The 24,444-nt window shown below is 44.3% G+C and overlaps 1 protein-coding gene across 4 annotated transcripts in view; it reads right to left on the reverse strand.

The window, feature by feature from the left end:
* Positions 1-14,210, reverse strand: part of C2H1orf21 (chromosome 2 C1orf21 homolog) — a 166,846-nt gene extending 152,636 nt beyond the window's left edge. The window contains exon 1 of one of the 4 annotated variants that reach the window (XM_060232404.1): positions 14,042-14,210. The gene's annotated coding sequence lies outside the window, so the exon portion shown is untranslated. Of the gene's footprint in view, positions 1-12,337; positions 12,430-13,594; positions 13,964-14,041 lie in introns of those variants that run through there. The other 3 variants (XM_060232403.1, XM_060232401.1, XM_060232402.1) reach the window with 3 other exon arrangements.
* Positions 14,211-24,444: the final 10,234 nt, after the last annotated feature.

Below are 24,444 nucleotides of genomic sequence, written 5' to 3' on the forward strand. Positions count from 1 at the left end.
GCGAATGTTCCCAGATGCTCTTGTACTGAAGTCATATCACCAAAGCAGAAGGAGCTATGATGGAGTAGACTCCCAGCTGCTGACAGGGAGGCAGCAAATCTTTACTTCTCTCAGTAATCCAGTGGGTCTATCAACACATCTACTTTCTCTACAAGGCTGGAAAATAAGTCTACAAAATATGTTCAGTAGCCTAGCCAAGGAGCACACCAAGAGCCTAAAAAATTGCCCAGTGAGTTGCTTAAAGAAGAGTGTAATTTTGCTCAGGTTTGTACAGTGAGAGTAGCTTAAGGGGAGTATTTTGGGCCAGAACAAGGACGTAACCATATAAGTGACTGTTCCTCTGAATAAGCCCATCAAGGCAGACAGTGAGAGAAACAGTGGTCCAAGTACTGGGATTATTCAAAGCAAGACATTATGACTTCCATATGAACCAACTTGACCATTACAATAATCTTCAGGGGTCCTGCTTTTGGAGTCCCTGGAGGCTATATAGGTGAGACAACCTGAGAAAGGGTCATGGCACCAAATTTACAAAATACCCCCCCAAGATTTGTCTACTACCCTCAATCATTGTCTTCCACCAGTAGGTGAAACTTTTGCTTCAGCTTGTGTATCCTTTATTAAAACAAACAAACTTGTTTGTTTTTAAGTGCTGTTTTTACAAGCTGAGAGGAAGGAAGGAAGGAAGGAAGGAAGGAAGGAAGGAAGGAAGGAAGGAAGGAAGGAAGGAAGGAAGGAAGGAAGGAAGGAAGGAAGGAAGGAAGGAAGGAAGGAAGGACAGAGAGACAGAGATTCCACATCCAGAGGCAAGTGAACCTCTTTATACAAGTGTGAGGCAATTTGAGTGTAAGGCAAGCCTCTATAGGCCTGTGCCTTGACCCTTCAGGGCAAGAGACTGGCAACTGAATGGATCACCCATCTGCTCCAACAGGGCACCTCTTATGTCCTTAAATCATCTCTAGTGTTTCCTTGCCTTATGAAATGTCATTGTTCCAATGAAATCCACCAACAGCAGATAAGCAATTTCTCCAACTTAGTAAAATATTAACCTTTAAAATTGCCTTTTCATTTGTAACTCTGCATTTCCTTATATAGAATTTTATATATCTTACTCCAAGATTCATACACATTCTGATAGTGAGAAATTTGAACTTCATTATATACTAGCAAAATTGTGATAATTAGCTCCCAACTAAGAGACATTACTTACTGCGCCTGATTCAGGAGTTTGTATCACATGAAAGAAACTCTTTAACTTCAGCCGCAGCATTTTCATATGTTAAAAAACCTTTTTATGGAATTGCTTCTTTATGCAGTTTTGCTATTTAATACCCCACTGCAATAAAGAATGACTACAATTTCAGGAGTCTTCAAACCAATGTTGGATGAGTGGGTTGTACAGCAATAGTTAACTCAGTGAAGCAGAGACTCATAACTTAAAGCAGGCTTTAAAAAAAAAAAAAACCACCAAAGGTACAAACATTTATCTGTGTGGCTTACTCGACCAATTTACTAAACCTATTGGCCAACTACCAGGAATGCTGCTGTTGGCAACCCTGGCACAAGAACTAAGGAAACACCCCGACACTGACTAATAACAGGCAAGAACTTCCTCAGGGTTGAAAGTAATGTTCCCCCTCCCCCTCCCCCTGCTTCCCAGCCAACGTACTTTCAATCAACACTTTGTTTGAGAGGCAAACCCAGTGGCACATCCATGAGAGCCACAAAAGTGCTTATTGAAAAGCAAAAACCACTGTGTTCCATTCCCAAAGAGTTTTCAACCAAGGCTGAGTTTGTCGATTTGAAGATATGCTATCAATACTGATGATATCACTCTACCCTTCACTCAACTGGCATCAGAAAAGCAAATTCTACAATACAATCTGCATTTTATCAACTGCCTCCATGATGAGCATGAATCATTAAGGCAACCTGATGATACTTAAAGGGGGGGGGGGCTATGGAAAGGGAAATGGATAAATCCAAAGAACTGAGAAAACACAAGGACTGGCAGAAAGATTATTGGGAAGGAAGCCACCTGCCCCCTCCGCAAACCCAGCGCTTTGCGATCGCCGGCTGAGGAGAGGGCAGCGTGCTTTCTCCTTGCCTGTGTGCCTGCCTTCAGCTGTGATGTTTAAAGCAAGCGCTGGGATCGCTCCCTCCCCACTCCGATCCCAGCGCTTGCTTTAAACATCACAGCTGAAGGCAGGCACACAGGCAAGGAGGAAGCACGCTGCCCCCTCCGCAGCCGGTGCTTGCGAAGCGCTGGGGCCACGTGGAGCGATCCCAGCGCTTGCCTGAAGAAGATGGAGCCAGGCAGGCAGGCGCGGGGGAAGCGCTGGATCGGGGGAAGAGGCAGCAGATTTCCCCCCAGGAGGAAGGTGCGTCCTATCCTCCGGAGCGCCTTATGGTGCGAAAAATATGGTATATAATCTTAAGACCCATCTAAAACCTGAAGGAACCATATATACAGATACGCATACAGCCAGGGCTTTTTTTGAGCAGGTTCACACAGGAACGCAGTTCTGGCTGGCTTGGCATCAGGGGGTGTGGCCCAATATACAAATGAGTTCCTGCTGGGGTTTTTCTACACCAGAGAGCCAGTTTGGTGTAGTGGTTAAGTGTGCAGACTCTTATCTGGGAGAACCGGGTTTGATTCCTCAATCCTCCACTTGCAGCTGCTGGAATGGCCTGGGGTCCGCCATAGCTCTGGCAGAGGTTGTCCTTGAAAGGGCAGCTGCTGAGAGAGGCCTCTCAGCCCCACCCACCTCACAGGGTATCTGTTGTGGGGGGAGAAGATATAGGAGATTGTAAGCCACTCTGAGACTCTGATTCAGAGAGAAGCATGGGGTATAAATCTACAGTTTTCTTCTTCTTCTTCTTCTACACAAAAACCCTGTGTGAAACAATGGTAATGTCAGGGTGTGTGGTCTCATATGCAAATGAGCTCTTACTGGGCTTTTTCTATTTAAAAAACCTTGCAAACAGCTAAAGAGCTTAAAAAATTCCATGCATTCTCTATGTGAATTATGACTCCAATACTATATGTGTTTAGTCAGAAGAAGTGCCACTTTATAGTCAATGGAACAATTCCAAACTAACTGTGCACAGGATTACAGCCTTAATATTTCAGCAACGCTCATTTACATTAGACTTTCATACTACTTTCAGCTTTTTGACACTTTTTGAGATGCAATACAACAAGCTAACCTTTCTCCAGTTGGAAGTTCTGATGATGTTTACAAAGCAGATCCAGATCAGAAGTTAACACAGTGGACTACAAAGAGGTCAGCAACATGAGGGCATTTCTTCCCAATTCACAATGCAGTTATATAGGACTTTTTAGATTTCAAAGCGATTCACAGACAGTACAGTTGTAAAAATTGCTCAAAATAACATATGGTAGTTCCAGCATTAGTACATTCTGAGACAAGTTCTATGGTGGTTCTTAGCAGTATTTTACGCATATTACAGTTTTATAAGATTTAGGAAAGCAAAGGTCACAATAGGAGATAAACACATCCTTTCTAAAATAACAGTTGTTACAACCTGCCTTTTAGTTTCAAATCAGTCTTCGCCTCTCGTCACCATGAAGGTGCTCGACTGTTAGCAGTGGGCGCAACCACTCACTTCCCGCTGACGTCAGCAGCAGTGACGATGCCACGGCCTTCCGAACAGTCAGCTCGGGAAGAGACTAATAATTTTGTTTCCAGAGCCCTTTTGAAGGAACATTTTTTGCCTGCAAAATGAATCACATTAACATTTGACTCAGGAATGTGAGGCTGAAGAAGGAGAAGAAAAAGCTTTTTTCTCCTGTACTGTCAAATTTGTCTGAGAGCTCCTTGTTTAGGCCCGAAGCATTGTTTTGACATAGAGAAGTGTTTCCTCATGAAAACATAACAGGTTTGTCAGAAATGGGAAAAGAGCAGGCTCATTTGTCTTTGCAGTGCTAAAAGCAAAAAACGTTATACTGCAGCCAAAAGACAGTGATCGCTCCTCAAGCTGATCTTCATTAACACTAAATACTACATTGGAAATTAAGTTTTAATACGAAGCATGCAATGACAAAACTACCTCTAAATGTTACGTTTAGGAGGATATCTTATACAATGCAAATTGATCAAAATAGGTAGAAATGGAAGAAGGCAGTATCTCAGTTGCAGCCTTGTGAGGAGGAAGGCAAGATCTGTGCACTTATGCCTTTTTAAAGACAGAAGGACCTTTGGCCAGAATGCTTTATAAAATGCTTTGTAGAAAACTGGCTGTATCTATTTATCTGGAAGCCAGTTTCTGCAGCTTCAAACATCAGCCAAGCCTCAGCAAGAGGAGCAACACCACAAGTGCAAATGAAACTTTGCCCTCAATAAGAGAAATGGGAACACACATGCACCTTGTTTCTCTGCCAGTAAAGAAATGTACAGGCTTTCAGACCACATTCCCTCTTCCACAAAGTGCTAATGCAAAGATTCTGGTGGAATGAGCTTCCTGAAGATGTTAGGGCCCTGCAGGATCTATTTCAATTCTGCAGGGACTGCAAGACTTTGTTCTAACATCAAGCTTTTGATTGTTAAGACCACAGACTGTTGCATCTAATGAAATGGACCGGCCACCTTGGAGCACAGACCTGGATCCTATGTCCTTTTGGAACATCTGGATGTAACCAGATATTCTATATTCTGCCATCATGAAATATATTAAGATTGTATTGATACAGCACCTGTATTGTTTTAATATTATATTGTTTTCATATTTATATTGTTTTATTGGTTTGATATAACTATTGCTTATTAGCCTGTAAGTTGCCCTGAGTCTGCTTTGGTGGGGGAGGCAGGATATAAATCTAATAAATAAAATGAAAAATAAATAAGATGAGCCAGCACAGCATAGTAGTCAGAGTAGGGTCTGAGAAGACCCAGGTCTGAATTCCCACCCTACCATAGAAGCCCACTGCATGACTTTGGCTAGTCACTCCCTCTCAGCCTAACCTCTGTCACGGAGTTGTTGTAGTGAGGACAGACTGGACAAGGGGACAATGATGTTGTAAGCAGTTTCCAGTCCACTCTGGAAAGAAACTGAGATATAAAATAAGATCTAGCAAAGACAGCCTACTATACATACACCCAGTGCACACATTAACCTCAGGAAATTCACTGTTTTCATATTGCATCAGGTATCCATCCTAATAGATTGATTAGAATTAAAAGGACCACTGGAAAAGATTTATTGGTGATACTTCCTAGAACAATCCATGTTTGTTCTACTTACACAGAGGATTAAATTTTCCTCAAACAAGCTAATCCACTTTTGTTTTTCCTCTACTTCAGCATGCACCTTGCCCAAGAAAGTAAAACATTTAACATCTCTTGTAGCGACAATGTCCACTGCACATTATGGCTCTGTGAACTATCTAATACAATGGTGCATTGTGAAATCGTTTCCCCCTCAGCAATTGCAGAAGGATGTTTCAGCTTAACAAGATACCCAGTAAGAGAATACAGTCCAGCACTTAGGACCCAAGTACACAGACAGCAGCAGGCATTGGCTCCCAAAGAGCTACAAAGTGGGAGAGACACGGAGAAGCACTTTATAGTGGAGAAGCTAATGATGTAAGGAATGGCTCTCAACAATGCTTATCTTGACAGAGCTTAATCAAGACCTTGCCCCAAAATCAGGAGGGCTGTCTCTCCCTAAAGAAAGCGGCATTTTTTGCTCAGGGGTGATTGACCATAAACCACCAAGAACAAAAGACAATGGTCTAAATCTTGCTCCTCAGCACCCTTTCTTTTATTATACAAAAATCATTATTTTAAACTGTACCACCAAGGATTTCCATTACATTATCCTTACCTCAAGAGATCTGCCCGGACCACAGGTAAGGTATTAGAAGATAGACCACTCCTAAGAATGTAATGGTTTGGATTTTACATAATATATCCCAAGACCCAAATGTTCCTTTGGTAACACAACATGGTTTAAAAGCAGAGGGAGAGTCAAATTTGTAACATGGCCCTGTTAAAGAATAGCGAGAGACATTTGCTCAAAGAAACGTGATGAATTCCATCATTCTTCTAGCAGAATGGGCCAAATCTTAATCAGAAGCACACATTTCAGAAACTGCACAGCTGGTTATAGTAAGAAGGATCTCTCAACAATGGGTTTCTTGGTTCTCAATGAAAAGCTTCTTATGCAGTTGTTAAACCTTCCTTCCATCCCCAAGGTGTTGCATTAGCCCTTTAACAGACACAGGTTATATATATCTGGCAGAAATGGCAATTGCAGTTGCTGATGCTGCCCTTTGGCATGCTGAAATCCAAGTACAGTCTTTATAGCTTTTGGCTGAAAGTTCCTGTCTCTAGTACTGAACTACAAGTATTACACAAAGTTGGGGGGGGGGGAATGGTCCTTGCCCACCAAATCTTTTGGCAGAATGAACAGAAAAATAGCTCTACAATATTGTCCTTTTAACACTGTCACTTGCATATGAGTGAACACCACCTCTCAAACTATACCCACTTACTATTGATAGGTTTTTCCAGGGCTTTTTTTGTAGAAAAAGCCCAGCATGAACTCATTTGCATATTAGGTCACACCTCTGACATCATTTCACACAGGGTTTTTTTGCAGAAAAAAACCAGCAAAACCTCATTTGCATATTAAGCCACACCCCCTGACACCAAGCCAGCCAGAACTGCATTCCTGTGTGTTCCTGCGCAAAAAAAGCCCTGGGTTTTTCTCTGTACCTCCCCCCACCCCCCAAAAAACCCACAAGGGACATCCAACACTCTACCCCCCAAAAAAATCTAATCATTTTTCCCCTGGGATGATTTTTTGTCCCAGCAAGGGTAAATAATCCAGGGAGGCACTGAAGTGAAGTGTTACGGCTGTCTGTAGGTTAGCACAAATTATGGGCTTCACTGGAAAAATTTATTTCACAGTAGAAAATGGCCTGGATGCAGCGGATTTCTACAAACAGGAAGCCCACTCCCACCAATTTCGCTGCTGCAGATCAACTCCCCTTGCACACTGCTTCTGGGGAGCAAAATGAGGGGGCATTTGGGGCTGCAGAGGGAAGGGGAAAGTGAGGAAGTCCCACGCCACTGACTGAAATCCTATTTCATCAGTTCATATTATCACTGGGCCCAAACCAATATACTCTAGAGATGGGAAGGGGGGGACCGAAACACCAACGAAGTTTGTAATCACTAATAATAAGAGGTTTTTCTTCAAAGTTCAAGTTGGTTTCTAAGATCTTTGGTTCAAAGTTTGGATATTATGAGACACTCACTTCTGCAGCCACAACCACGAATTTGCTTAGTGACAACTGTGATTTGGAACTGGGCTTTGAGGTGGTGAATACATCCCAAATATAATTGGGGGGGGGGGTGTGAGAGAGAGATGCATCCATCACAGAGCTTAATAGATTCAGCATGTGCTCAGAAGACAAATCCCAACACTGAGTTGTTGCAACCACTGCTGTCTCCCAGCAGAAAACCAGTTTTGCCTATTGCCTCCTCTTGCTGCTGATCCCTACTCTGCCCCCCACCCATGGGCTGTCATAGAAGGAGGGAAAGTTCAATTTCACAAGCTATGCCTTACTTGCAGTTCATTACTTGCAACCCACTGTGTCCAGGGGGCCATTTCAGATTTCAGTAGCAGTGCATGGCATGATATAGCAAAAGTTCTGTTCAGTTTCATTTATTGGTATTAAAAACACACCACCACAAATTCCTTCAAGAGATGAAAGCAGCTTAAACTACATTTTTAAAAAATTACATTAAAACAATGCCATTGCATCAGCTTGTCTCCAGCACAAGAACACAGCTGTATCTGTCAGGTTACCTGGGCGGTTCCAAGTTGCTTTAGCAAATAATGAGATGCTATCCATTATGAAAAGATCTATGCCAACAAGACAATGGCAGATCTTCTATTCACTGTAAATTCTAATAATTTGCTAATGAAAGGTCCTTAAAATTTTCACTCAGATCTTTTGATGCACTATTACAGTCCAGTACACTACCATCTAAACACTGGTAGAGGAGAGAGTAATTTTCACCCAAACCTAAAGCCTTGGGTGAATGTTCTAGGTTAAAATGGGGAAGGGGGAGCAAAATATTTAAAGAACGTTATTTTCTTTACCTTTTATATTTCAATAACACCCATGTTTTCAGCATGGAATTAAATTTTCTTAAATCAAGCGATTCCTGCTTTTGACATATATACCTGGGTCCAGGGGTGGCCAAACTGTGGCTCAGGAGCCACATGTGGCTCTTTCACACATATTGTGTGGCTCCTGAAGACCCCACTGCCCAGTCAGTCCATCTTGGAGAAAGCCTTTGTCTCTTTAAATCACTTCTCCAAGCCAAGCCAGCCAACAGCTTGGAGAATGCATTTGAAGTTAAAGTTGCTTTATTTCTACCTCTCCTTCCCCTATTTGCCTTCCAGAGCCAGTTTGGTGTAGTAGTTAAGTGTGCGGACTCTTATCTGGGAGAACAGGGTTTGATTCCCCACTCGTTCACTTGCACCTGCTGGAATGGCCTTGGGTCAGCCATAGCTCTCGTAGGAGTTGTCCTTGAAAGGGCAGCTGCTGAGAGAGTTCTCTCAGCCCCACCCACCTCACAGGGTGTCTGTTGTTGGGGAGGAAGATAAAGCAGATTGTGAGCTACTCTGAGATTCAGAGTGGAGGGCGGGATATAAATCCAATGTCGTCTTCTTCCTTTCTGCCTTCCATTCTGCGGCTCTCAAACATATATTTTTTTTCTATGTGGCTTTTACGTTAACCAAGTTTGATCATCCATGACCTGGTCCACAGCCCCACTCAGCAATAGTGCATAGAACCTGACAGCGGACCAAGGTCAGGGATGTATTAGGCATAATCACACACTGTCTGAAACACAGGTGGAGCAAACACTCTGTCCCTGCCCTCCATAAAGGGCATAGTTGCAATGACTAAAGCTTTTCGCTTCACTCGAGGTGCCACAGCCATGTCGCAAAATTTCAGTGTCTTTTCTGCAAGCTGGTGTAACCCTGTCCCAATTTTACAACCAACCTTTAATTACACAAAGTAGCCACTGGCACGCAATCAGACAAAGCCAACATAGCATCACAGATTGTCGCCTCTCCCAGACATTGCAAACTCCACTTCCTCACACAATGGCAAAGATTTCCTTGACAAACTCCATCCCCCATAATGACATGAACCTTACTTCCGCAAACACTAGTACTTGAATCTTGAACACAAGACCTAGGAGAAACATCAGCGCAATGTCATTGTAGCAGAAGAGCTATTACACTACTTCAGTCAGAAATGATTATGATACAATATTTTAAGGGGTTGTTTTTTTTTTTAAAGCATATATTATATCAGCTATTCCTCCAGCAGCCCTGTGAAATAGGACAGTGATTGTTAGCTATTCACATTGTTTGAGAAGCCTCATTTTGGACATTGTATTCCAATTTATTTTTCCAGCTTTCCCCTACAACAAAAGCCCCAAGTGAGGTAAAGCTGGAAAGGAAGAATATAAGGAAAGCAGAGGGAAGTCAGAAGAAGGAACAGAGGAGATGGAAAAGATAATGGACCAAAAGGAGACATTTCTCTTGCAAATGTAGGAAAATGGAACCCTGAAGTTCAGTCAGTGATCTGAAATATCCAGTTCAAAAGCCTCTGGTCTACTCTGTTGCTTTTACCAAAGTTTATTTCTCTGAAGCTGAGCAACCTCTGCTAGCATCCCTGCAGTACACGAAGCTCTCAGTGCCAACCAACTCTATTCTGAAAGGCAAATTCAAAGAAGATGCTCTGTTTTTGGGAGAGCCCATTTTTCCCCCAGAACTGTCATTCTGCAGAACCAAAAGCAACGAACAAGAAAGTTTCAGCACATCTGGCCCACTGCTTCAGTTGCAGAACTCATGTATGTTGCAAGATTGCACAAAGCAGCAGATGCCATCTAATAATCACTGAGCCCCAGAGTATGTTGCAAGACACAAACTGAAGAATAGCTTTCAGCCGCCAAACATTATTGCGCAATAAAAAACACACACACCCTGCTGTGCTTTGTTGCAACTATAACATGGGCTATTAAGCCAGGAACATAACATGGATTTTCAAAATAAATAATTGCATGGAGGAAAAACAAAAAGCCATAATCCTCATGTCACATTGCCCAGCAGCCAACTATTCAAGACAGTGGGCGACATACCTGTAAATTATAACGTCTAACAATACCAGGGCTTCAGTCTTCCTCCCTGCCAGGCCCCACAGCAGAAGCTCAGCTCCTCCTGACAACTCACCCAAGCCTGTAACCCTTTGCAGAAAAACTAATCACAGTAATTAGCGATGCCTCCCAAGGTGCACAGTCTCAAACAGGCAGAGTCCAAGAAAGAATGAGCCAACTTCATTGATAACGACTATTAAAATTGTGTTGCCATTAAACATTTTTAAAAGATAAGAAAGCAACACAACACGTGATCGCTGATGCAAGCAATTACGATGATAAGGCAGGAGGAAGGCTCTAGGACTACAGTGGTGTGTGTATGTGGGGGGAGCACTTGGACACATACTACACTTCCATTTGTGGTTAGCTCTGTTACATATACAGGAAGAGACATCTAGATGCTTGCTTGCAGCACTCAGTATTGTTAAAGACTATGGAGCTGGTTTGTTTACAATGAAATATTATCAATCATGACAACCTCGCAGGGCTCCAAGGAAATGGGATACTGCCTTCAAAAGCAGGCTTGCAAACAGCTGCTGCTTAGGTTGCCAGCAGCAAGTAAAAGCTGCCCTCCAGGTAACAAAGTAAGATATCTCTATAAAATTTGGAGGTTTCTTCTCCCCCCCCCCCCCCGCCTCATCTTTGGCTATAGTTTACTAACATACCAGTTTTAATGTTTTTGTAGCAGTTACTTTCAAGGTTGTCTTGAAATTAATTCTGTACAAGAATGCTGCTGCTGCAGAGACATCCGACAGATTCATATCTAACTCTCTTTCCCTTATTGTTTCAGGAGCTGTCAACTGCAGGCAATGTATCACCAAACATGCTGGTTATATAATTATGTATATGAGCAGCTTTTTGGGGATTCAGATCTAAGAGGAGATCGGTCAGATAACCACAAAGAATCTCTTGTGTGTCCTTGTTAGGAACATTTTTTTAAAAAAAATCTATTGCCTTCTCTGCTACAGAATTAGAAATTGCTAGGAAATGGGAAACAACCAGAAGACTTTGTGCTCAATTCTAAGACAATGCAGATTGAAACGCTGATGGATGAATTAACTTCTCACTTGTGTTGCATTACACTCATCATCTGATGAATTCACTGAAAACTGGTCAGCACGTTCTCCCTCTGTTAATGAAAAACCTGAAATTATTAGACCTTCTTCAAAATGTTGTTGTGCATATAATACTGCTACTGAGCTGGAAATGTCAAGTCCTTCCCCACATTCTAAATTTAGATTATGGCTACATGGTTAGTGTTGAATTCTTGATTTATTTACTTAGCAACAGTTTTAATTATTTTATTTACTGTCGTATATGCATACCTTTCTTTATGCTAAGCTATGTCTTAATTATTCCCATTTTGGTGATTATTTTTGTTTATACTGCACTTATCTGGGAAATTCTTAATTCTTTCTTTAAATATACAGAGAGCTCAATAAAAAGAAAGTGATTGGGGGAAAGAATGAGGCCTGTTTTAGAATAATTAAAAGGATCTCAGAAAGAGCAGGAGCAGTCCTAAGCTGTCAAGGATAAGCACAGAGAAATGTTTTCTAAGTTACAAGAAGGTAACTGGGCTGGCAGCTCCGCACCAGCCCAAAATGTCTAAGGGAGCTTGTAGAATTGCCTCTCTAGGAGGTTTAAAAAATGGTTGGACAAACCTTTGCAGAGGAAAATTTAAGCCTAAACCTCAAAGGCCAAGTGATTAACCCCTTTCTTTTCAACTTTGTAAGGCTGGCTCATACAAACCCATAACCATCATTTGATTTCTTAACACTCAATGATTCACCAACGCATCTGTGACCCCAATTCTACTAAAAAGCACAACACTGGAAGACGTACCAGGGTCAATTACACAGCATTCTCATTCTGGTGTCCAACTGGTAAAGGGCTTGTTTATATCACTACACTGGGCTCATCCAAGAATGAACACACATCCATAAACTAGCTCTACAATTCCATCCCTGGCTCAGCACACAGTGGAGAGCAGAGAAGGGTGCAGCTTTCCACACCTTGAGTAAAAAGACCGCATCTGGCCCAGGGCCTCTACAGCCAACCTCAAGGAAAAAGAACCACCTTCTGGTGTAGCTGCCCTTTTATTTTTAAAAAAGCAGGACTGAGAGACACACCAAGGCAGCTTTTCCTCCAACGCCACGAGTCAGCCCAACCAAAACCTGCTCTTCCCAGCCTACAAACGCCCTGCCAGGTATTCCTGAAGACGCCTCCAGGCGCAATCTGCTGGCTCCATTAATACAGAAGATTGAAAGTCAGGCTTCTGGTGATGCCGAACGCCTTCTGTAAACAAACAGGAAGCCCTCCTCCGGCCTCTCTGGGAGGGAGAGCGAAAACGCCTCCTTGCACCGCGCATCCAGCCTCGCGTCTGCCCAAGCCCAGCCTGACATCTACAGTCAAGCGAGCGGCGGTGTCAACGGGCGGGCTGTCTCTCAGCCGCTGCGTGTGGAAAGGCACTGGCTGCTGCGGAAAGGGCGGTGGAGGACAGGCTTGCGAGATCACAGAAGTTCTTTCCAGCCAGTTCACGACTCCCCAAGGAAAAGCTCCTCCAGCCAATGGCTTGGCATTGTTGACTTTTGCACAACACACCCGGCACGCACAGGCGACGCATTCCCAGCTCCTCCGCTGGCGGGTCGCTTCTTTTTGCACCGCAGCCAACCTTTTCCACCGACCGGAATACGCCAATTCGGTTAAGGTTTATTTACGACAGAGTGCCAAAGGCAGGAAGAGGAGATTCCCCCCCCCCCACACACACACACAGTCAGGGAACCAACCCTGCGCCCAACGCGAAAAGAAAAACACCCATATCCCCGACCCCTCTATTCCGGCTCTGGCACAAGCCACACAGCTGCACTTTGGCCAACCGCGAAATCCGCCAGCCTTGTGCAATGGTGCCAATTCGGGGGGGGGGGGGGGGTTGAGAGGTCCAGAGCGCCCCCCCCCCAATAAAAGCGAAATAACCGTCAGGATTAAAAAGGTCAAGCGTTCAACGGGCGGGAGGGAGCCGAACCCCCGAGGGCCCTACTCACCTGCAACGACATAAACACATGCACGGCTCCCTCCCCCCCCCCTCCGCATGAAAAAGGGGCGCCCTGCAAACTTGGCCGGGGGTGGGGGGGAGAGGAGAGGCTCGCCTGGCTCTGCAAAAAAAAAAAAAAGCCCAGCTGCAAAAGGCCGAGCCAAGTGCAGGCTTCCTCGGGGCTGCTGGAGAGGAGACAGCATCCCTGCCCTGTCCTCCCTTTCCCAGGCATCAGCTGCTGCAGCAGCAGACCCTCCCCCCCCCCCCTCCATCTCCTTTCGTCAGGCCTTCCAGGGGGAGGCGGGGGGGAGACACACACACACACACCGGGCCACACACTCCCTCCCTCCCTCACCTCAGGAGCCACCGCCGTCCGGCCTGGCCCCCCCGCCTGGCTGGGTGGCCGCGCTGCGTCTCTCCGAGGTGGCAAAAGCGCGCTTCGACCCCGCTCGCTCTGGGCGCGGGAAGGCGGCCAAGGGGAAGCAGGCGGGCCGGGAAACGACGCCTGCGAGCTACCTGGGACGCGGGAAGGAGCGGGAACTGGAGGCACCGAGCGCTGCCTCTTCTGCCTGCCTGGCAAGCCCCAGCAGCCCAAACAAGCGAGCGAGCGAGCGAGGAAGGCGGGAGGGCGGGCGGCCTCTCCGAGGAGTAGGAGGCGGGCCCGAGACGAGGAAGGGGCGGGGCGGGGCGGGGCGCGCGCTGGCGTTTGGACGGCCCAGTCCTCGGGGCTGCATGAGAGGAGCGCGAGAAAGGCGGGGGGAGAGGAGAGCCTTCGGGGCCGTCGACGCCGCATTCGCCTCACCTTGGCTGGCGCAGAAGGAAGCCCCCTCTCGCCCCGATTGCGCCCTCAACACGCCTGCGGGAGAAAAAGAGCCGGGCCAGGAACCCCTCAAGCTGGCGCCCCCCCCCCCCCCCGGCGCGGAAGATCCACCTGGAGGAGAAAGGCGACGCTCCTCCTAACAGAGAGCCCTGCACCAATCTCGCGCTTGGCCTTTAATCCTGCTCCCCAAACTGACGTTCTACTCGAGAATCAGAGAAAGCGACTCGATGACTCGTATGATTCTACAGAACAAAATAGGAGTCGATTGCGCCTTTAAGACCAACTTAGTTTTATTCAGAACGTCAGCTTTCGTGGTATCACTTGGCATTCCAAACCCCACCAGCTATATGTGGTTTTGCTTACTGTACCTCATCCCTCGTCTGAAGAGGTGTGCATGCACACGAAAGGGTACGTTCTGAAAAAAAACTAAGTTGGTCTTAAAGGTGCAATCGACTCCTATTTTGTTCTACTACTTCAGACCAACACGGCTGTCTATTTGGATCTATGATTTTAGGGTCGGATGTCAGCTTGGGGACAGGGCTAAACCAAGATTAAAGGTCTTTACTTCGACAGCTTTAAAGGGGGGGGGGGGGTTAACTCTATTTAGGGCAGCACTGTATATGACCCTGGATTCACACCTGCACGGGAAGGGGAGAGAACTGGGCTGTGGTGCTACTGTTTGAGGGGAAACAACACATATATGTGATGTTAAAAGCAAGCTGGTTATGGAATCTTTTTTTAAAAAAAAATAACAATAATAAAGGGAGGGATTGTGGCTCAGTGGTAGAGCACCTGCTTGGTAAGCAGAAGGTCCCAGGTTCAGTCCCCAGCATCTCCAAAAAAGGGTCCAGGCAAACAGGTGTGAAAAACTTCAGCTTGAGACCCTGGAGAGCTGCTGCCAGTCTGAGTTAGACAATGTTGACTTTGATGAACCAAGGGTCTGATTCAGTATAAGGCAGCTTCATATGTTCAATACTGTGCAACCAGGCATAAAATGTGCAGTCCCAGGGTGTGGCAGGGTAAACTTCAAAGACAACATTTGCACAGTTCAAAAAGTCAGGCAAAAGCTGTGCCCTGTGAGCTGATTAAAATAGTGACTGATAGTGATAACAATGTGAAAAGTGAAGCCAGCAGCTCTTCAGGAACTCCAGACTCTGATGAAGGGTACCCATTATCTCCCCCTCTCTCAACACTCAAGAACAGGGGTGGCCTTAGCCAATGGGCAATGGTCCTGCCTCCCCAGTCCACAGGTGGAAGGAAAAGAATAGGCTGGTACTGTTCACACATGCCCTGTTCAAGGCTCAGGCCACTTAACTTGCAACAACCAATTGTGGCCTCTTACAATTTGGGGTTTGGGCAGCTAGTTCACAGAAGTGGCCACCTGTGCCTGCCCTGTCCAGAGCTTGAGCAGCCAGCTTCTGGTGGTAGAAGCTCCTGCCTGCCTTTTTGTGGGCCAAGGACTGCTCCTTGTTTGGCCCTTGCAGGGGAGGCTTATGGAAAGTCGTAGTTCTGAGACTGTGGCCCAATCTTGACTTTTGCCTAGGAGCCCAGAATCACTAATGCCGCCTGTAAGCATGATACCAGCACTGTGAAGTTGTCAGTGTTAGGAGAAGGATTGATGATGCACACAGGAAATAGACACAGATGGATTGCAGCGGTATGCAGCATGCAAGCAATCACATACCGTTGTTGGGTTCCATGTTTTTTTTAAAATCCTTTCTACAAATATCAGGCTAGCCCATCAGAGAGAGGGCTACACAATTCCAGTCTCTCTGCCGTGTTCATACACTAAAGATTAAGGAAGAGGGTGTCAGAAAAGCAACCTCCCCCCTCCAGTTCTGAAATAGTGCAGTCCAAGATTCTACCCCATTTGTTGACGGGGCACCATTCTGATATTGGCCACGGGCACAGAAGCTGTAATAACCCTGCTCCTTCCTTCCTGGGGGAACATTAAAAGCCCCAGACCACGTGAGGGAAGTCCTTAATGGATGACACTGTTTTCCACAGCAGCATTGCTTCAGTTTCAACAATGCTGATGTGGAAAGGAATGACTGGTGAACTTCTCTTACGTGGTCTGGGCATCTGCCATGACTCTCAGAGTCCCAGCAGTGTGGGAGGAAGCTGCGGCAGCCCCTTCACCTGCCATGTGATGCCAGAATGGGCCCTTGTCCATCTCATTAAGTGTAATGCATAGGCTGGCTCAGAGTTTTATAAGGTTTTGGAGCCAATCACCTCTAGCCCTTTGTTGTAAGAGCAGGTGCTTGTAGAGTTTCTTGCAAAGATGATTTTGTGGGTGTGAACTAGGTGTAAGAAACAAAGCAGATTTCTAGAAGTACCCTTGACAGCTACACATATATAGAAATAATTTATATTTGCATTTGGAAATACAGAATCCATTTTCCACATTCCTGTGCTGAGGCTTATAAATGCTACGGCACAAACTGAGCTAATAGTGTTCTGCTTTTAGTGTCAGTTTAGATTAACGCATATGCTAACTATGCTACAGAACATCATCCCAGTAGGGTTTAGTGAGACACTCAAAAGTTCTTATCCTTCATTGTTCTCTCATCATGTCACAGAGGAATGGGGACCTCTTACGCAGGCAGGCCTCTCAAGTGTCACTTCTGAAGAATATCCCACATTCATGCACAGCAAATCTGCCTTCAGCCATTTTGCAAGCTGCTCCTTTGCTCTGGCACTCTTACTCTCTCAACCCATATGTAAAAGCAGGTGGGCGCTTTGCAAAAATACCATGCTAATTTATTTACAGTTTATGCAATTGACAGAGCCAAGTGGTCAGGTTTTGCCTAAAACATTCCACTTCAGACGGCAGCGGGAAAGGATGACTTCCCAGACATGATAATTTTCTCTGTGCAGGAAGTTCTTTTGTGGGGAGGGACCGTGGCTCACTGGTAGAGCATCTGCTTGGTAAGCAGAAGGTCCCAGGTTCGATCCCTGGCATCTCCAACTAAAAAGGGTTCAGGCAAGTAGGTGTGAAAAACCTCAGCTTGAGACCCTGGAGAGCCGCTGCCAGTCTGAGTAGACAATACTGACTTTGATGGACCGAGGGTCTGATTCAGTAGAAGGCAGCTTCATATGTTCATATATGTTCATATGGTCCGCACAGAAAGGTTACTTTTCCATTCTGCTGAATATATAAATTGGCCCTCAATCAATGAAGCTTCAAACTCTGGTGCTGCTTCTATTGTTGTTACAAATACATTGCATAATAACCATTTTTTAAAAAAAAGAACATTGTAACTGTTGTGATAGAACTTACAATTTTAAAACATTCCCTTATATTAGACTAGCGTATTAGTTTGAAGACCTTCCCTAAGGTCACATGTTCAAATAGGCAGTTCGGTTAGTTGAACCTGCTTGCATAAACCTGTTGGAGTCACTCCTTAGATATAAAACTCTTTTAATCACTCCTTGTTCTTCTAGAATCTATTTTGGAGCCCACAAACATTATAGTAACTGGATAACACAAACACGAAATGTATCCACCAAACATTTAAAAGATGGGATAGTATCTGAGCTGCACCCTAAACCAATGAACACATAATGTTCAACAATGTACCTAAAGCTCAAAAGGAGATTGCTGTAGTTTACTATAGTTTATAGTAAACATTACCTCAGAACTTCACAAAAGTTTCCATAAAAGCCATGTAGATAATGAAACATCAAAAAGGATGTTTTCAAGATTTACTATCTCTCTCTCTCACTACAGTGAGATATATTACAGACCTGACAAAGACTGTTAATGATAGGATGTTTTAGAGGTCATTAATTCGTAGGGTCAATATAAGTCAGAAGCAATTTGATGGTACATAACACATGCACATACAGTGATGGTACAGAATATACATTTTAAACCATTTTGCAGGGCTTTCTCTCAAACTAATCAGCACAGCAAACCTAAAGAAGAATATTCTCACAGCAGACACCTATGTTGACCCTGCCATCCGTCCTCTTCCCATGGAAGATGAATAAGCCCCATAGGAACATAAAAGAAGCCATGGTGGATCAGGCCAGTGGCCCATCCAGTCCAACTCTCTGTGTCACACAGTGGCTCAAACCCAGGTGCCCACTATGGTTGCCAGTCTCCAGTCAGCACTTGGAGATCAAATGCCATTACAATTTACAATGGGTAAAGATATCAGCAAACGCTGAAAGAATGGCATAAGGATAGAGTACCAGTGTAAAGAGTGATGCAGTAGAGTGGTATGAAACTGTAGCTTGGATAAAGCAGTAATGTGAAAGAAGTTCAGACTTGTTATGCCTGTAAGCTGATGGTGCTTGGAAATTGTTTTGAGTAACCTCTGCATACACTGAGCAAATCTGGAATTTCTATGTATTATGCATGAATTTTTTGATCCCAGTAAATAAATTGGAATAATTATTGGAGAAGGCATCTTTATTGGAATTTTTTTTGAATACTTAATATTGGACAAGAGGTACTTCATACATGGAACTGTTGCTTTTCTTCCGGTTTTCTATCTGTGTGACTTTTTTTCTGTTGCATAGCCTCCAGGTGAGGCCTGGAGATCTCTCACTTTTACAACTGATCTCCAGCTGGCAGAGATCAGCTCCCCTGGAGAAAGTAAGAGCAAAACCTCACCGAAATAAACAATACTTTCTCAAACGATAAACACTGTGTCTTTTAAGCACAATCACGTCAATTTCAACACAAGTGGAACACTGTCCCTTTAAATCCAGATGATTTCAGCGCTTGCTCTGAACTTGCAGCTTGTTTATTTCGGTGGGGTTTTACTCTTACTTCCATTAGTACACCAGTATCTGTTTTCATTGTATACCCCTAGAGAAAATGGCTGTTTTGAAGGGTGGGCATTGTACCATGCTGAGGCCCCTTCCTTCCCCAAACCCCACCCTCCAGGATCAGATCCACATGTTTTTGTGGGGGGGCAAAATTAAAAAAATGATGCCTCCTTATGGGCTCATTCTATCATATGGGCCCATAGAATAGAATGGATTCCATACACAATTTGGCGCCCCCCCCTCTGGCAGCGCCCGAGGCAAGTGCCCCCTCTGCTTCCCCCTAGATCCAGCCCTGCCAACCTCTCCCAGCTCCACCCCAAAGTCTCCAGGTATTTTCCAACACAGACCTGGCAACCCTAATCCTATTTCATAGTCACTTCACCACACACACACACCAACACAGTTTTATTCAAGGTGTGACAATTTTTGTTGGTCTTAAAGGTGCCACTGGATATTTCTTCAGTACAATACGGCTACCCACCTGGATCTAACAATATAATACATGCGCCTACGGAAGTAAGCTCTTGCTTATTAAAGCTTATGGTAGAATAAGTTTTGTTAGTCTGTTATATTTTGCTGCTACAGACTAACACGTAGGGCTATTTGGAATTACCTGGGCCAAAGCCTGAGTAAACTTACATTTCACTAAACATACTTAGAATTGAGCTGTACCATCCATCAAAAGGTAGCTCTATTCCTACTAAAGGAGATTAACCCGAATTTTGGCAAACTGATTCAGCTGCTGTCTATAGAAGGCACTGTTACGTAGCTGCAACTTATTGGGATCCTGTTCTGTCTGCAGATAAATGTAGTTGTGGAAGTGTTAAAACCGTTTATCAGTTTTGTAACCACAGGCTCTGCAATTTGCTAGCAAGAATTCAGCTGCCACAGAAAGGGGTCTTTCACCCATATAGCACCTAGGAGGGAACACCAACATTCCCTTCTGGAGCCCCAGTGAAACTAATTGACCTGGAACATTTCACTTCTGAATGCAGTCATACAGTAATGAGTTCCTAGGCCATTGTTGAACATGAAACTGCCAGCATGGGCATCTTAAACAAAACACCCTCTATTGCTGAAACACTGTGCTCCTAGCAAGAGTGCATAGTGCAATAAAGGAATTAATATAGTTGCTTTGCACACCACAATACAGACTAACATGGAGGGCTATTTGGAATTACCTGGGCCAAAGCCTGAGTAAACTTATATTTCGCTAAACATACTTAAAATGGAGAGCCAATTTGGTGTAGTGGTTAAGTGCGCGGACTCTTATCTGGAAGAACCGGGTTTGATTCCCCACTTCTCCATTTGCACCTGCTGGAATGGCCTTGGGTCAGCCATAGCTATCGCAGAAGCTGTCCTTGAAAGGGCAGCTGCTGTGAGAGCCCTCTCAGCCTCACCCACCTCACAGGGTGTCTGTTGTGGGGGGAGAAGATACAGGAGATTGTAAGCCACTCTGAGTCTCTGATTCAGAGAGAAGGGCGGGGTATAAATCTGCAGTTCTTCTTCAATAACAGTGTTGGTTCCAAACACTGTAGCATGGTGATTGACATACATTATGAGCCGCAAAGCCCCTGGTTCACACTGTATTTCAGTCATGACTTCTGTGACTTGCTATGAAATCCAATAAAGTTACCTTCTTCTAAAGCCAACAGCTTCACTAGTCTTAGAAAACCGTAACATTAACAGTCATGAAAGTCTATGCTGGAATAAAACTGCAATCGTCTTTTTGTTAGTCTAAACCAGGGGTCCCCAGCCATTTTGAGCCTGCAGGCGCCTTGGGAATTCTGATACAACATGGCTGCTGTGGAAGGTGGAACCAACCACAAAATGTCCACTGCAGGAGGTAAACACCTACACGCACCCATATAGGAAACGCAAATGCGGGGGACAAGAAGAATAATTTTTTTAAATGCACAGGAAAAGAGGAGAGAGAGAATAAAACAAACACTATGGTGGCAGCTCATGTTGAAACAATTTATTTTATTATGTGCAGTCAATCAGATCCCCAATACTAATCAGAAGCCCTCCTGTGCATTAGGCTCACCTGGCCATGCCCACTTTCTAAAAACCCTTGGAGCAGGTGCCAGTAAAGCTGCTGACAAGTGCCATGGCAGAAACCACATTAGAGACTAGGGTTGCCAAGACCAATTCAAAAAATATCTGGGGACTTTGGAGGTGGAGCCAGGAGACTTTGCAGGTGATACCAAGAGACTTTGGGGGTGGAGCCAGGAGCAAGGGTGTGACAAGCATAATTGAACTCCAAAGGGAGTTTTGGCCATCACATTTAAAGGGACCGCACACTTTTTAAATGTCTTCCTTCCATAGGAAATAATGGAACTCATAGAATTGGACCCCCAGGTCCAATCGTTTTGAAATTTGGGGGGTATTTTGGGGAGAGGCACTGAATACTATACTGAAATTCAGTGCCTCTACCTCAAAATACTGGGCCCCCCAGAGCTCCAGATACCCGTGGATCAATTCTTCATTATTTCCTAAGAGAACAAGTCTCCATAGGGAATAACAGAGTTCCCAGCAGACATTTCCCTTCCCTCCCCCTGCTTTCTGATGACCCTGAAGGGGGGGGGAGGATCTCCAAACCGGGGGGATCCCCTGAACCCACCTGCGGATTGGCAACCCTATTAGAGAAGAATCCTATTTATTTTTTTATCTCAATCACGTACTTACTCAGTTAGCCTCAACCCAAACCACTACATCAAAGTATCAACTTACCTTATAGGATTGTTGCAGGGAGATCATGTATGTGAATTTCGAAATGCTTTTTAAAAACACCATGTAAACATTAAGCGGCATATTATTTTTCTTTGGTAATTGCTATTTGTAGTGGCATTCATATAGGGAGATGAATCAATACTAATTTGTTTCTTTAAGTGAAGCATGGGGTCTAACCAGCATTAAGAGCTTCATTCTTTTCGTGCAGCGGTGCTGTTTGCAATATTGATCCAATGAACTTAGTGATTACTTATTAGGGTTGCCAGGTCTGACTCAAGAAATATCTGGGGACTTTGGGGGTGGAGCCAGGAGTGAGGTTGTGACAAGCATGATGGAACTCTGAAGCGAGTTCTGGCCATCACTTTTAAAGGAACCGTGCAGCTTTTAAATGCCTTTCCTCCATTTGGAAACAATGAAGGATAGGGGCACCTTCTTTTGGGGCTCATAGAATAGACCTCCTGCTCCAATCTTTTTGAAACTTGGAGGGTGTTTGAGGAGATGCACCAGATGCTATGCTGAAAATTTGGTGCCTCTGGCTCAAACAATAGGCCCCCTAGAACCCCCAATATCCACAAATCGTTTCTCCATTATACCCTATGAGAACCAGTCTCCATAGGGTATATCGGGGTGGCTGATGGTAGCTCTCCAGATGTTTTTTGCCTACAATTCCCATCAGCCTCAGCCATTGGCCATGCTGGCTGGGGCTGATGGGAATTGTAGGCAAAAAACATCTGGAGAGCTACCGTTGGCCACCCCTGGGGTATATAACGGAGTGCTGACATTTCCTCCCCCCCCCTCCCACTTCCTGATAACCCTGAAGCAGAGGGAGGGCCTCCAAACAGGGGTCTCTGGGGATTGGCAACCCTATTATGATTTTAATGTTGCCTCTCTCAGCCAAAACTGTCAACCTAGATATCCAGATGCCTCTGTACTCAAAGAGAAATCACAGTTTTGGGTGCTTTTTACATTACAGATAGGTCCAAAAACTGTGAAATAAACCACCTATTTCCAATGTGTTGCCTTTATGTTCGACTGGGAGATCGCTAACCCTGCTTTTCTTTATAAGTCCCAGAAATGAACTTCAATGCTAAAGGTCAAGGACATGTAATTGAAAAATCTATCATAACATTTGTTGAGTGTCAATAAGCATGTGGTTAACTTGAATCTGGTCAATATAATTTAGACATTGACAAGGTCCCTCACCAAATTATATTTTTAAGAGCTAGAGGTTGTGGTTTTAAAAGAAATATAGAAAAATCACTAGTGGTTTGGGAAAAGGAAAGAGGATATTAACCCACAATCCAGCAAAACACTAAATTCACTGAGAAACATCCCCTTAACTCTCTGCGTATTAAAATTAATGAGAATAAGTGCTTAAATGTGGCTGGAATCTGCCATTCTTGTTTTATTATTTATTTTTCATGTTCCACTCACTTGGCCTCTAGGCAGCCCACAATTTAAAACATCATCCTAATAAAACCTACAATTTATGTCTAACACAAATGTAAAAATCTGCCAACATTATAATAAAACACAGTTACAAATTATTTACAGGAGGAACAGCAGATTTAAAAAAAAAAAAACCAAACCCCTGCAGTACTAATTCCAAACATACTTGGCAGAACAAAAACTTTTCATAGGTTTCCGTTTTTTAATTTCAAAAATGATGTTAGAAAGTGGCAGGCAACCCGCTCCACTTGTGCCACAAGAAGAGGGCCACTACAAAAAAGGACACTGCTCTTTTCACAATGGGTGTTTTTACACTGACAGTTTGTGACTCTCTATCACCGCATTGGAAACTCACCTTTTGCACTACCTAACATTCTCACAACTGTTTTGTATCATTACGGCCCGAAGCATCTACATTTGTTTCGGTGAGATGGGTTCTGGCGCTGCTGCTGCAACGTTTTTCTTGAAACTAGTTTTGATCCCGTCATTTCTCTACTGGTGTTTCAAACTTGTATTGTAGAAGTTTTCATGTGTTTTAAAAGACTCCTTGCCAACAGAAATTTGCATGAGAACTGACAGCACTTGAAATTTTTACATATCATTGCTTGCCTCATCTTATAATTTAAATTTGTATTGTTTTTGCAGTGCTGACACGATTTCCAAGTAATCCTATACATTTAACTAAGCACTGGTATTCCAGCTGCCCTCTGATCAGAGACTCCCCCCCCCCAATTGAAACGCTTTCAGCAGGCAATATAAAAGTTTGGCTACGCAAAATGAGCAGAGCAAATTCACAAATGTAAAAGGAAAATAATTAAAGCGGAACAGTGGCAGGCGATTTGAAGACTCTAAAACTCTGGATCAAACAGAATGTAAAAATACCCAATGTCATGAACTAACTGTTGGAAGAATCTGAAGAAGGGTCTCTGGAGGATCTCTGTGCATGGTATGATACATGAGACCATGTTCACATAGTACTAGAACTACAGGACACTGGATTAACCTGTTCAAAACTGAGTAATTATTTGCCCACAGACCAACTGGCCACTGCAAGACAGATTATGCTCCCTGATGCCTATATAAGTAGGGTTGCCGGGTCTGACTCAAGAAATATCTGGGGACTTTGGGGGTGGAGCCAGGAGTAAGGGTGTGGCAAGCACAGTTGAATTCAGAAGGGAGTTCTGGCCATCACATTTAAAAGAACCATGTTCCTTTTAAATGCCTTCCTTCAATTAAAAATACTAGGGGATAGGGGCACCTTCTTTTGGGGCTCATAGAATTTGACTCCCTGGTCCAATCTTTTTGAAACTTGGACAGTGTTTTGAGGAGAGGCACTGGATGCGATGCTCAAACTTTGGTGCCTCTACATAAAAAAACAGCCCCCAGATGCCCAAAGATCAATTCTCCATTGTACCCTATAGAAA

Source organism: Heteronotia binoei, chromosome 2, assembly GCF_032191835.1.
Source record: "Heteronotia binoei isolate CCM8104 ecotype False Entrance Well chromosome 2, APGP_CSIRO_Hbin_v1, whole genome shotgun sequence".
Lineage (NCBI taxonomy): Eukaryota > Metazoa > Chordata > Lepidosauria > Squamata > Gekkonidae > Heteronotia > Heteronotia binoei.